At 45.5% G+C, this 14559-nt stretch overlaps 1 pseudogene; it reads left to right on the forward strand.

The window, feature by feature from the left end:
• The first annotated feature begins 8655 nt into the window (after positions 1-8655).
• On the forward strand, positions 8656-9858 carry LOC141407854 (calponin-2 pseudogene; annotated as a pseudogene).
• Positions 9859-14559: the final 4701 nt, after the last annotated feature.

The following is a 14559-nucleotide window of genomic DNA, read 5'->3' on the forward strand; positions in this document are numbered from 1 at the left end:
CTCATAAAGGCTTTTTAAACTGCATGTTATTGTTAAGTAATTGTCTATTTTTTAGTGACAGGGTCTCACTCTGTCACCCAGGCTGGAGTGCAATGGCACAATCATAGCTCACTGCATCCTCGAACTCCTGGGCTCAAGCGATTCTCCTCCCTCAGCCTCACAAATAGCTAGGACTACAGGTATTCACCACCATGCCTGGCTAGTTTATTTTTCATTTTTAAATTTTTTTGTAGAGATGAGTCTCACTGTGTTGTCCAGGCCAGTCTTGAACTTCTGGGCTCAAGCAATCCTCCCATGTCAGCCTCTCAAAGTCCTGGGATTACAGGTGTGAACTGCCATGCCCAGCCCAGTGTTTCTTTAGGGTACCAAGGTCTGTAGCTTCCTATTCTACTCTCTTGCTGACATCCCTCCAGATTCTTAATCTTTCTGAGTTGTGGGATATTTGATAATCTGTCAAAAGCTGTGAAACATCTTTTACCTAGAAAAAATATACAAACAGAAATTATGAGATATGAATTTTGAGAGAATTATATGCCCTCACATGCACAGGAATATATCACATGCACATGAATATATAGCTATTCACAAAGCCTGGTTTAAAAATCTTGATACAGTCTGTGCAATAAAGCATTAAATCAGCAGGCTTGGGTTACTCAAGCCCTGCATATTCCAAATAATGGACTGGCCCTTGACCAGCTTCTGGGAGATAACTTCTGAAGCTTGGAATATCCTGCCTGATAAGAGCGTCTTTGTATGCCTGAGGCCTTGGGCCACACTGCATCTGTTTGTCCAGGTAGATTATGCTAACAATGTGATTTATGGTGAGTGCCTGTTTTTGTATGTCTGAAATCCTGGTCCACACAGTATCAGTTTGACCTGTGCAGCTGGAGACTGATAGCTAAGGTCATTGACACAGGGGCTGCATACCTGTATGACTGCCTCGGTTAAAATCCTGAACACCGAGACTCAGGTGAGCTTCCTTGGTTGGCAGCAATTTGCACGTGTCACACATCATTACTCAGAGCATTCAACACTGTCTGTGAGACTAGTAGAGGACAGCTGAAAGTTTATGCCTAGTTTCTCCTGGGCTTTGCCTTACATGCCTTTTCCCTTTGCTAATTCGAATCTGTATCCTTTCATTATAATAAACCATAACCATAAGTTTAACAGAGTCCTGTGACTCCTAGTGAATTACTGAACCTGAGGGTGGTCTTGGGGACTCTTGACATAGTTCAAATCACTCACATGGAACTAGCCAAATTGTCATAACCACTATAGCAATTAGGCCACATGACTCTCAGCAGCCAAAACAAAAGTTCATTCGAACAAATATTTCATGAATGCTTATCGTTTGCTAAGTGCTAGGAAAGCACAAAGACTCGAAGATAAATACGTTCATGCGTAGAGCTATAGTCTTGGCATAGGTCTCTCCAGCCTTCAAAATATAAGTGGGACTTCATGTACCTAGGAGGTATTCCTTTCTTCTTGTTGCTTCCAGTTTCTCTCACTGAACACATCATTCTGTGTCAGGCCGTGCTTAAAAGGAATTATTTTTGTTTGCAAGGTAATGACTTTTGGAGGGGTTTTGTCTTAGTTTTTGAAATGTTTGTTTTTAAAAGTCAGGTCTATTGAGGCATAATTTATATATAGTAAAATTTACCCTTTATAAGTATCTAATTCTGTGAGTTTTGGCAAGTGTATACAATCACCACCATGTCAAGATACAGAACATTTCTGTCACCCTGAAAAGTTTCCTCATGTTCCTTTATAGTCAAGTCTCCTCTCTTCACCCATAGTCCCTGAAAACCATTGATCTGTTTTCTGTCCCTATAGTTTTGCCTTTTCTAGAATGTCATATAAGTGGAATCATATGGTATGTACTCCTTTGTGTTTTCTTTTTTTTTTTTTTTCAACTGACCACAGTGCATTCATCCATGTTGTTGCATGGATCACTTGTTTGTTCCTTTCCATTGCTGGGTAGCTTTCCATTATGTGGATGTGCCATAGTTTGTTTGTCCATGCACCAGTTGGTAGACATTTGGATTGTTTCTAGTTTGGGGCTACTTTGAATTAGGCTACTATGAGCATTCACATTCGGGTGTTTATATGGATATGCTTTCATTTCTCTTGGATAAATACCTAAAAATAGGATTGCTATGTCAAATGGATGAGTATGTTTATAAGAGATTGCCTATTATTTTTCCAAATGGCTTTACCATTTTGTATTTCTACCAGCAATGTATGAGATTTCCAATTGTTACTCATGCTCATCACCACTTAGTATTATCGATCTTTCCTTTTTCTTTTTTTTTCCAAGACAGAGTCTCACTCTGTTGCCCAGGCTGGAGTGCAGTGGCGCAAGCTCAGCTCACTGCAACCTCTGCCTCCCAGGTTTAAGCAACTCTCCTGCCTCAGCCTCTGGAGTAGCTGGGATTACAGGTGTGTGCTACCACACCCAGCTAATTTTTGCATTGTTAGTAGAGATGGGGTTTCACCATGTTGGTCAGGCTGGTCTCAAACTCCTGACCTCAGGCGATCCGCCCGCCTCAGCCTCCTAAAGTGCTGGGATTACAGGCGTGAGCCACCGCGCCTGGCCTTTGTTTTGTTTTGTTTGTTTGTTTGTTTTTTGAGACATGGTTTCACTCTGTCACCCAGGCTGCAGTGTAGTGGTGCAATCTCAGCTTAATGCAACCTCCACCTCCCGGGTTCAAGTGATTCTTGTGCCTCAGCCTCTTGAGTAGCTGAGATTACAGGAGCGTACCACCATGCCCAGCTAATTTTTGTATTATTAGTAGAGACGGGGTTTCACCATGTTTGCCAGGCTGGTCTCAAACTCCTGAGCTCAAGTGATCCACCTGCCTTGGCCTCCCAAAGTGCTAGGATTACAGGCGTGAGCCACCGCGTCTGGCCAGCAGTTTCTTACAAAGCCAAACTCTAGGACCCAGCAATTCCACATCCAGGAATATGCTCAAGAAAAATTAGTTTATATGTCCACCAAAAGTCTTGTACAAGAATGTTCATAGCCACTTAATTTCTATAGCCAAAAACTTGACAAAATCCAAATATCCATCAAGAAAAACATAAAACAATTTGGGATATAATCTTACAATGGAATACCACCAGCAATAATAAAAGTAAAAAAATATAGTAATATGCAGAACAGCATGGATGAATCTCAAAAACAGTATGCTGAGATTAAAAAAAAAAAGCCAAATGAAGTAAGAAGTATATGATTCCATTTATATGACATTCAAAATCAAGCAAAATTATCTATGGTGGTAGAAATCAAAATAATGGTTACCTCTGGTGGACTAGGTATTGATTCAGTAAGGTGCAAGGGGTCCTTCCAGGGTGAAGGAAATGGTCTATCTGTTGAAGTGGGTGAAGGTTTCATGGTGTATACATATGTAAAAATTAGTTGAATTGTACATTTAAGACTTGTGCATTTGACTGGGTGTGGTGGCTCACACCTGTAATCTCAGCACTTTGGGAGGCGGAGGCGGGCGAATCACGAGGTCAGGAGATTGAGACCATCTTGGCTAACATGGTGAAATGCCATCTCTACTAAAAAATACAAAAAATTAGCTGGGTGTTGTGGTGGGCGCCTGTGGTCCCAGCTACTTGGGAGGCTGAGGCAGGAGAATGGTTTGAAACTGGGAGGCGGAGGTTGCAGTGAGCCAAGATCGCGCCATTGCACTCCAGCCTGGTGACAGAGTGAGACTCTGTCTCAAAAAAAAAAGACTTGCGCATTTTACTGTATGTAAATTCTACCTCACTTTTAAAACACTTTTAATTAAAAAAATTACTATGGACTCCTAAAGATCCTGTGTTTATTTAACAGCTATCAGATTTTATCATATTAGACAGGCACAGTGGCTCACACCTCTAATCCCAGTACTTTGGGAGGCCGAAGCAGGAAGATCACTTGAGCCCGGGAATTCAAGACTAGCCTATCAACATAGTGAAAGCCCATCTCTACAAAAAATGTAAAAATTAGCCAGGCACGATGGTGTGTGCCTATACCCCAAGCTAGTCAGGAGGCTGAGGCAGGAGAATCATTTGAGCCCAGGGGTTTGAGACTGCACTGAGCTCTGATCACACCACTGCACTTTAGCCTGAGTGACAGAGTAAGACCCTGTTTCTTAAAAAAATAAAATAAAATAAAATAAAATAAAATAAAATAAAATAAAATAAAAATTAGCATATTATAAATTGAGATGGACAAACTTTATTTTTATTTATTTTTATTTTTTTGAGATAGAGTCTTGCTCTTTCACCCAGGCTGGAGTGCAATGGTGCGATCTCAGCTCACTGCAATCTCCACCTCCTGGGCTCAAGCAATTCTTCTGCCTCAGCCTCCCAAGTAGCTGGGATTACAGGCGTGTGGCACCACACCTGGCTGATTTTTGTATTTTTAGTAGAGACAGGGTTTCGCATGTTGGCCAGGCTGGTCTTGAACTCCTGACCTCAAGTGATACACTCACCTTGGCCTCCCAACATGCTGGGATTACAGGCGTGAGCCACCACACCCAGCCCAAAATAGAGAAACTTTAAAATATTTAACTCATTTAGAAATAACAATAATAAACTCATTACACATTAACATAACATTTTATTGAAAAACAACTATATTGTCTACAACAAAAAAATAATGAGAAGAGTGTCATTGTTTTACATCTTTGCAAATTTCTTTAATATGTGGCTTAAAAGAAGATGGCTGGATTTTTAAACCAACTTCTGCATTTAATTTTTTAAGCTCTCACATGTCACTCAGTGTTTGGAAACTCCACTGTACACTTGAAAGAGAAAATAAGTGAAAAGACAAATAACCTGTTATTATTATTATTATTATTTTCCTTTTTTTTTTTTGACATGGAGTCTCGCCCTGTCACCCAGGCTGGAGTGCAGTGGTGCCATCTCGGCTCACTGCAAGCTCTGCCTCCCAGGTTCAAGCTGTTCTCCTGCCTCAGCCTCCCTAGTAGCTGGGACTACAGGCGCCCGCCACCACGCCTGGCTAATTTTCATATTTTGAGTAGAGACGAGGTGTCATCACGTTGGCCAGGCTGGTCTCGAACTCCTGACCTCAAGTGATCCTCCTACCTCGGCCTCCCAAAGTGATGGGATACAATAGTGAGCTACCGCACCCGGCCTATTATTATTATTAAAATAATTTAGACCCCATGACCATCTGAATGAGTCTCAGAGCCTGTAGGGTCCCTCCTCACCACACATTGGGAACTGTGGCTCTGATCTGCTCCCCCAGGCTAATTTTTTAGCATTTTTCTAGAAAAGAAATAAAATACCCACATATAGAATGGGGTTTATGTTAGCTACTATTTTTTATATGCTTCCTAGTACCTTTCTCATTTTCCACAGTTCTACCTTGCCTCCCCTGTGTCTTCCAGGTTCAGCAGCTTCAGAGAGCAGAACATCTTTTCCTCTCAGCCTGGCCCTCTGCAATGGAGGCCATAAAGAGGCCAGTAGTGAAAGCTACAGAACACGTGAGCATGGCAGGGGCTGAGCTCCATTTCAGGGTAACCTCCATCACTGTCTACTTGCTTACATATAATATCACCATAATTTGCTGCTGGAATTAGTCTTTGTCTTGACAAATGTATTCACATATGTATCTTGCATCCAAGTTTTTTTTTTTTTTTTTTTTGAGACAGGGTCTTGCTCTGTTGCCCAAGCTGTAGTGCAGTGGCGCAATCTCAGCTCACTGCAACCTCCGCCTTCCAGGTTCAAGCGATTCTCCTGCCTCAGCTTCCCCAGTAGCTGGGATTATAGGTGTGCGCCACCATGCCTGGCTAATTTTTGTATTTTTTGTAGAGACAGGGTTTCACCATATTGGCCAAGCTAGTCTTGAACTCCTGACCTCAGGTGATCCGCCCTCCTTGGCCTCCCAAAGTGCTGGGATTACAGGCGTGAGCCACCCTGCCCAGCCCCTGCATCCAATTATAAAATATGACTGTCACTACAGAAAGTTCTCTCATGTTTCTTTTCTCTTTCTCTTTTTTTTTTTTTTTTTTTTTTGAGACAGAGTCTTGCTCTGTCGCCCAGGCTGGAGTACAGTGGAGCGATCTTGGCTCGCTGCAAGCTCCGCCTCTTGGGTTCACGCCATTCTCCTGCCTCAGCCTCCTAAGTAGCTGGGACTACAGGTGCCCACCACCATGCCCAGCTAATTTTTTGTATTTTTAGTAGAGACGGAGTTTTACCATGTTAGCCAGGATGGTCTCAATCTCCTGACCTCGTGATCCGCCTGCCTCAGCCTCCCAAAGTGCTGGGATTACAGGCGTGAGCCACCTCACCCAACTGTTTCTTTTCAGTCGAACTCTGTCCCCACCACACCACCAGAGGCAGTGTGGTAGAATAATAATAATAAATTAGTAAAAATTAATCCCAGAATATTTTAACTAATCCCCAGTGAAATTCTTTTTAAATTTATTTGGGACCAGGCATGGTGGCTCAGGTCTGTAATCCCAGCACTTTGGGAGGCCAAGGCAGGAGGACTGCTTGAACCCAGGAGTTCAAGACCAGCCTGGGCAACATGGCAACCCCCCATCTCTACCAAAACAAATTTTTTAATTAGCCAGGTGTGGTGGTGTGCACCTGTAGCTGTGGTCCCAGCTACTTGGGAAGCTGAGGCAGGAGGATCACTTGAGCCCAAGGGGTCAAGGCTGTGGTGAGCCATGTTCATGCTACTGCACTCAAGCCTAGGTGACAAAGTGAGACCCTGTCTCAAAAAAAAAAAAAATTATTTGGGAAGTCTCTGGATATCTTAGGTCTACTGTTCTTGGTTATGGATTCTATAGAAATCACAAAAATTTTCCAGTCTTTTCATAGATAATAATAGGTATTTTGGTTTTTTTCTTCAAGTTATTCTAAATTATGAAAACAGGAGAACTGCTCTTCAAACTGTAGAACAGGTATTCAACAAAAGCTTTTTATTTCCATAATACTGAATTGCTTGGATCTAAGGAATAATATATTTAATGGGCAAAAGTCTCAAAAGAAAATGCAGGTCACTATTGCTCTTTCCCATTTATCAATAGTGCAGCTCGGCAAAGCTCACATCGTATTGTGCAAGGTGAAAAGAACCCTCTCAGGTTCCAAGTTGTAGGATATGATTAAAGCCTAGTGACAATAAACCAAGCTGGCCTCAGGGCCTGTTTCCTAGACAGTCCTTTTCAACATCAGTACTCAAGGCAGATCAGAACCTTTCAGAGCTAGGGGAAATACATCTGCAGTGCTTAATTGTACACCCCTTGAGGCTTGCAGATAAACTCCCTTATCAAAAGAAGGCTTGAGTCCGCAACAAGTATTGAGTGGCTCAATTATTTCTTCCTCTGTCCCACGAAAATGGTTTTTCAGTGCAGAGGATAATTCTGCACACATTTATCAGTCCTGGCATAGACCTAGCCTGGTGGAGCACATGTGGATGAAACGTGTGATGTCCAATTTCAAGGTGTTTACAGTATATGTAGTTCTCTGTTTTATGGGGAGCGCCAGGTAGACAATGACTCCAACTAAGAGGTTAGGCAGGGTGGGGAGGGGACTTGTGGAAGAGGGAAAATGTGAACCAAGCCTTGAAAGAGCCAACTATTTTTTAATACCACAGCCCAAGTGATGTTTCTGAAGTACAAATCTAATTATTTCATTTCCCTCTTTAAAGCCATCGGGGATGAGAAATATCAACACCTACTTTGTTTTGTGAGATAATGGTGCCCAGCACACAGTGAGTAAGGAAACTGAGGCTCAGGATGGGACCATGCTATCTCCAAAGCCAGCTAGTTAATGGCAGAATCATACTAGAACTCAGGGCCCCTGGGGTCACTGCTCCCTAGCACCTCAACAGCCATTCTTGGCTGAACTCACTGAGCAAAATCAAGGTGCCAGCAGGACTGTGTTCCTTTCTGGAGGCCCTTGGAGAGAATCCATTTTCTTGCCTTTTCCAGCTTCTAGAGGCTGCCCACATTCTTTGGCTTATCGTTCCTCTTTTCCTCTTTAATGGCTGATTGAATCCTTCACACATCACATCACTCTGACACTGACCCTTCTGCCCTCCTCTTACATTTGTTAGGACCCTTGTGATTACATTGGTCCTACCCAGATTACCTAGGATAATCTCCCGTCTTAAAGTCCTCATCTTAATCCCATCTGCAAGGTCCCTTTTGCAATTTAAGATAACATATTCAACAGGTTCCAGGAATAAGAATGTGGATGTCTTTGGAGAGCCATTATTCTGCCTACCACAGATATAACCTAGCTGTTACCACCAAGGGTTGGAATGAGGATCATTCTGGGACTGCTGCAAGAGGCTGGAAACTGGAACCAAGTGCTCCCTTCATGGTAAGAAGCCAATGCTGGAACAACACTGACTGGAGCATCAAGCAAAACAGGAAGGAGCAACTCCTTCTACCCTCCTCCTGGCTTCGAGTCTCTCTCTAGCTCCCCTTGTTGGCAGGACCTATCAGAAGGCCAGCTGGCTACGGAGGACTATAGTTTCGCAGTTTCAGTTCCAGCATCCCAGAGCTGAATATAGAAGGGTGGGTTGGAAGCCGAGAGACAGTAGCTTAGTAACTGACAAAGATGCCACTAAAAAATTCAGTTTAAACAAGCCTATGATTACATTGCATTTAATAAAAAGTTCAAAGCTCCAATATATAATGGTTTTTATAAACCATTATAAGAAAAAGCAACCCAGTAAAAGTGGGTAGATAAGAACAAAAGATTCACAGGTACTGTCCCATCCTGTCCAGTCCTATCCCACCGCCGCGTCTGCCAGTCATGAGCTCCACGCAGTTCAACAAGGGCACCTCCTCATACGGGCTGTTGGCTGAGGTCAAGAACTGGCTTCTGTCCAAATATGACCCCCAGAAGGAGGCAGAGCTCCGCAGCTGGGTTAGGGACTCACTGGCCTCTCCATCAGCCCCAACTTCCAGAAGGGCCTGAAGGACGGACGGGATGCTCTTATGCACACTCATGAACAAGCTACAGCTGGGCTCAGTCCCCAAGCCCAACCACTCCATGCAGAACTGGCACCAACTAGAAAACCTCTCCAACTTCATCAAGACCATGGTCAGCTATGGCATGAACCCTGTGGACCTGTTCGAGGCCAACGACCTGTTTGAGGTTGCAGCTGCAGGTGTCTCTTCTTGCCCTGGCAGGGAAGGCCAAGACTAAGGAGCTGCAGAGCGGGGTGGATGCTGGCATCAAGTACTGGAGAAGCAGGAGCGGAACTTCAGCAGCCCCCCGTGAAGGCTGGCCAGTGCATCCTCAGGCTGCAGATGGGCACCAACAAATGCGCCAGCCAGTCAGGGATGACTGCATATGGCACGAGGAGGCATTTCTATGACCCCAAAAACTAAATCCTGCCCCCCATGGACCACTCGATCATCAGTGTCCAGATGGGCACAAACAAGTGTGTCAGCCAGGTGTGCATGATGGCTTCCGGGCCACGGCGGCACATCTATGACCCCAAGCTGGGAAATGACAAGTGTGAGAACTCTTCCATGTCCCTGCAGAAGGGTTACACACAGGGCGCCAACCAGAGTGGCCAGGTCTTGGCCTGGGCCAGCAGATATACGACCCCAAGTACTGCCCACAAGGCACAGTGGCGGATGGGGCTCCCTCAGGCGCTGGCGACTGCCTGGGCCCGGGGGAGGTCCCTGAATATCCCCCTTACTACCAGGAGGAGGCTGGCTACTGAGTCTCGCAGCATGCTCTCTCCCCACATCATCTCCCCGTCTGGGTTTTTGGGTTTTTCTGTGTTTTCATCTCTTTTTTTCTTAACGTGTTCAGTGCTGACAATCAACTGAGGGTCTGTGAGTGGTGGCATGGGATCAGGCAGCAGGGCTTTTGTCTCCCTTGCCTTGGTCCTTCGCAGGACTGAGCCACCCGGCTGTGGGGAAGGGGTCAAGGCCATATCCCGCTAAGTGTTGGGTGAGGGTCCTTGTTGGCACCTCCAGGCTGTGGGCCGAGCTGTGCTGGGGAGAAGAGACCTGGGCTTGGAGGGAACTGGTCCCCAAAGCTTTCCGCTTGCCTCACCTTTTCCCCCTTTTGTCAGCTGATCAGTTTGTGGTTTCTGTACCTACTAAAGTTTCAGGATGTATTAACAAAAGAAACATACATTTTTTTTTCCCCCTAGGAATGGGGCGGGGACAGTGGAGAGGGTGCTGGGAAATGAGTCCCTTGGGAAACGGGGCCTGGCCACAATGCTAAATATCTCAGGCTCCCAAGTGGCTGGATTTCCCTAGTAACCTCAGACCAACAGATCTCAGACCCTCAGACCTGCCCTGGGGCCCGGTGGGGAAAGTGAGGCCCGTACAAGGAAGTGGAATTCTGAGGTGTGAGGGCTAAGCTTGACCCCCTGTCCATACTAACTCCCCACACTGTGGCCTCAGTAGGTTTTGTTGTTGTTGCTTAGGCTGGAGTGCAGTGGGGTGATCTCAGCTCACCGCACCTCCACCTCCTGGGCTCAAGGGATTCTTCTGCCTCAGCCTCCCAAGTAGCTGGGACTGCAGGTGCTCCACCACACCTGGCTAAATTTTGTATTTTTAGTAGAGACGGGGTTTCGCTATGTTGGCCAGGCTGGTCTCGAACTCCTGGCCTCAGGCGATCTGCCCGCCGCAGCCTCCCCAAGTGCTGGGATTATAGGCGTGAGCCACTGCGCCCAGCCCCTCAGTAGGTTTTAAGGAGCCTCCAGCCCTCCTTCCCCGCTTCTTGGCTTGACCAGCTATACTGCTGCATCTCCCCCTGCCACATGCCCCGCCAAGTACTGCACAAGGACCAACACCCAGGGGCCCTGCTCCATGAGATAATGTGAAATACAACTGTGGACCAAATGCAATAATACCTCTGTTTGTAAGAAGAGAAAAAAAAAAAAAAAAAAAAAAAATTCACAATGGCCAATAAACATATGAAAATACTCTTGATCCCATTAGTGAGCAGGGAAATGCCTTAGGGTCTAGACGCAGGAGAAGGAGGTCATCCTTTTTGTTTAGAAGATAATCCTAAACCTTAATTTTGGCACAGCTGAAACACAAATTAGCACACCAAGAATGAATGGATCAATGAAGAGCAAAAGTTCTCCAGGTAGGAAATAGGAAGACTGGAACATGAGCATACAAACCATGCTAAAGGAAGAGCCTTCTTGGGCCATGTCCAGATACATGGAATTAAATCTTCAGAAGAACAGTGCATGTAGTGTCTGCTCATTGTAAAGCTCTCAGTTCAGAAACAATAGCCACTTTCGAGAGCACTGCTAGAGAGGTAGCTCCGCCCACTCTAGAGAGCCCCAGGCCAGTCCCATTTCCCACGAGCCAGCTGTAACAAGGAGGAGGAGTAAGTCTGGGGTGTGGGGTATTGAGAAGGGCGCAGGGCCAGGAAAAACAAGTTAGAGAATCTCTAGGCACCGGTGAGTCATGTTGATCATATCATAGATCAATGTCAAATGAGGTAAAATAAATGACTAAAGTGGCCAGGGTACTTCTGGGCTAGCACATAGTTGTGGAAAGAGGAGTTTGTCTTCTTTTATCTTATTCCCAAACCAGCACAATTTGTCTTCAGTACCCTTACAGCATTCTTGGTGCTGACAGTGAGTGGGTCAGCTTGGTCTTTTCTGGAGGAAAGATAGAAGAGCAAAAAGTATCCAAAAGAAACCAGATAACGAAAACCTGAAGCCTAAAGACGTTTTTCTTGTATGTCAAAGTCCTAATTTTAGACCCAGTGGAAGGCTCATTATCCAACATATTACAGTATGGAATTGTAACTCTGCCGCGTCTAGAAGGAACTGTCCATTACCAGAAAGAAAACAGCCTGCTCAGTCAGTCTTCAACATTCATGGATTACGGTGATGGCAAAAGTGTTTCTTGACTTTCAGTCAGTTGCTTTTTGATCTCTTTCGAGTCACCCTCAGAGGATACCTGGGTACCCATTTTTCTTCCTGGTTACTCTCCTCTTTCTCCATCCACTACCCACCCCACCCCTACCCTGAGTCCTCGTTCCAGTCTAGACTGTAGGAACAGTCCTGGGCCTTCTTCTAAATGTAGCATAAACCAGACCAACAAACCTTTCTCTTGAGGGTTCTGATAGTCCCCAGTCATCCTTCCATGACTTATGCTAAGCGGCTCTCTCTCTCTGGGTAGAAAGGGTGAGGAACAAAAGGATTCTGTGAAATAGGAAATCCTTTTCTTCCACAAAGTCAAACCAGATACTAGACCTTTGGGTTGGACATAAGTTTATTTGCATGCTTGGATGCTGCTATGCTTTTATGCTTCAGAAGCCAGGCTGAGATTACAGGTTGAGTGTCCCTTATCCAAAATGCTGGGACCAGAAGTGTTCTGGATTTTGGATTTTTTCGGATTTTGGAATATTTGCATTATACTTAATAGTTCAGCATCCCTAATCTGAAAATCTGAGATCCAAAATGCTCCAATGAGCATTTCCTTTGAGCATGTCGGTTCTCAAAACGTTTCAGGTTCTGGACTGGGGATGCCGAGCCTGCACTAAATGGCTTCTCCCTTCGTCTCCCCATGGGCCCTATGTTGGCCCTATGTTGTAGTTAAGCAGCCCCTCCCTTCTGGAACTGTGAGTGCCAGAGTAACTCAGATGTGCCTCCACTCTAAGCCATAAAGAAATAATTAGCCACAGTTAATGGCCCATAATTTGTTATCTCTGTATCCTGTTCCTCAGGGTTCCCTCCTAAATTATTATCCAGGAAGAAACATAAAACTACACATAAAACTGTATTTCATAGAAACAGAAGAATTGAGCTTCTTTTTTTGCTTTGTCTCCCTGTGATTTGAAGCAGTTGGACTTCCTAGATGGAAATGAGGTTCATTGCCACAGATGGGAAAGGCTGCCGCACGTTGGTTTGCCTCATTATGATGCAGACATATGTACAGGACCCGCTATATAATTTGTGGGACCTAGTGCAAAAGGAAAGTGTGCGGCCCTTTGTTTAATATGTTAGGAACTTCAAGATGGCAACAGAGGAGCATTAAACTGAAGGTGGGCCCTTCTGAGTGTGGGGCCCTGTGTAACTGCAGAGGCTGCACACCTATAGACCAGCTCTGCACGCAGAGAATGGTCTCAGGACTAGAAAGATGAAGGGAATTCTGCCCTGAGAAGGAGAAAGCACGGGTGAGGTGGTGAATGGTGTGGCCAAGGACAGTGTCCTCTAGGTGGTTCTCTTGAACGCAATCTGCTTGGCATTGGATATTGGAGGGCCCCAGGTTCAGAAAGGACAGGTATACATGAGGACGCTGGAAGGAAGCAGGGCGAAGGGTGTGAGAATGTTGGGATTGAAGGAGGGGTGGCATACAGTGGGAGTTCTAGGCATGGAATCATCTTGTTTTGTTTTCATTTAATCAACCCATTTCTTTCTCTCTTTTTTTGTTTTTTTTTTTTTTTACTGAAGTAGAATGTATCAAATTTAGATGAATGATTTTTTTCCCTCCAAATCTGCTTTTCCCATTTCTTCATCTTGGTGAATGTGAATCACTGTCCACCTAGTTGATCAAGGCTGAAGCTGGGAGTTGTCTCTGATCCCTCCCCAAGTCCGTGGAACATCAGTTCTATCATCAGTGCCTCTCCTGAGCCCACACATCTCCTTGCTCCATAACCAGTGAAACCACCATCATTCCTGACCATGGCTGTGGTAGCAGCCTCCTCACTGACAGCTTCTGAATCATGGAGACGGGAGTGTAAGTCCTCATTCTGCCACATGTTAGCTGAGTGAGCTTGGGCTGGGCTCTTTACCCCTCTGTGCCTCGGTTCCCACCTCTGTAAAATGAGAATCATAATACCTATCACAAAGCATGTTGTCAGGGCTAAAGGAAATGAAGACATAGCTGAGCATCTTCCCTCTTGTTCCCTCTCCATCCCTCAGGCCTTCAGTGAAACATTTCTTTCCTTTCCTGACTTGCTCATGGCAGGTTCCCACAGGCCACCAGCCTGCTCTGCAGCCCTCATCACACTTCCCTGTCTTCTCTCAGCACTCCTCTCCATGAGGACAAGGAGCCTGGTTTCCATGGCCAGGGTGCCTCTGACATGGAGTAGGAGTTCACCTTGCTGTGTGACTGACATTCTCACAAAGAATCAAACGTTCCCAGACATGGACTCCCTGTAAGCTTTCCCCTAACTGTAAGTAAGTGAGCAGGTGACCACGTGACAGAAAAAAATGACGAAGACCAAGACTATCCCACCAGATATTACGTTAAGCTGGGGCACTGGAATGGCTCATCAGAGCAGGTCCCTCTGTAAGAAACAGACCTAGGTCAGGTAAGGCCACCCAAGGAAGCCAGGAGACTGGGTGCTCCAGGTCAACACAGCCAAACTCCCCAGAGAACACAGTGGGGCTGGGGCTGAGATGTGACAGCCTGGGACAGGGAGACACCCCAGAGGAAGGAATAAAGGTGGGACTCCTGAGTGGTGGGTCACCCTTTGTCCTTAGGCCCTGGAAGCTCCCCATCCAATGCTCCCCACTGAGGCCAACAGGGTAAGAGGTGTGCACACTAGCGGGTTCGTGCCCTGAGCCGGTCAAGGCAGAGCAGAGGG

The sequence above is a fragment of the Macaca fascicularis genome, chromosome 10 (assembly GCF_037993035.2).
Source record: "Macaca fascicularis isolate 582-1 chromosome 10, T2T-MFA8v1.1".
Taxonomy (NCBI): domain Eukaryota; kingdom Metazoa; phylum Chordata; class Mammalia; order Primates; family Cercopithecidae; genus Macaca; species Macaca fascicularis.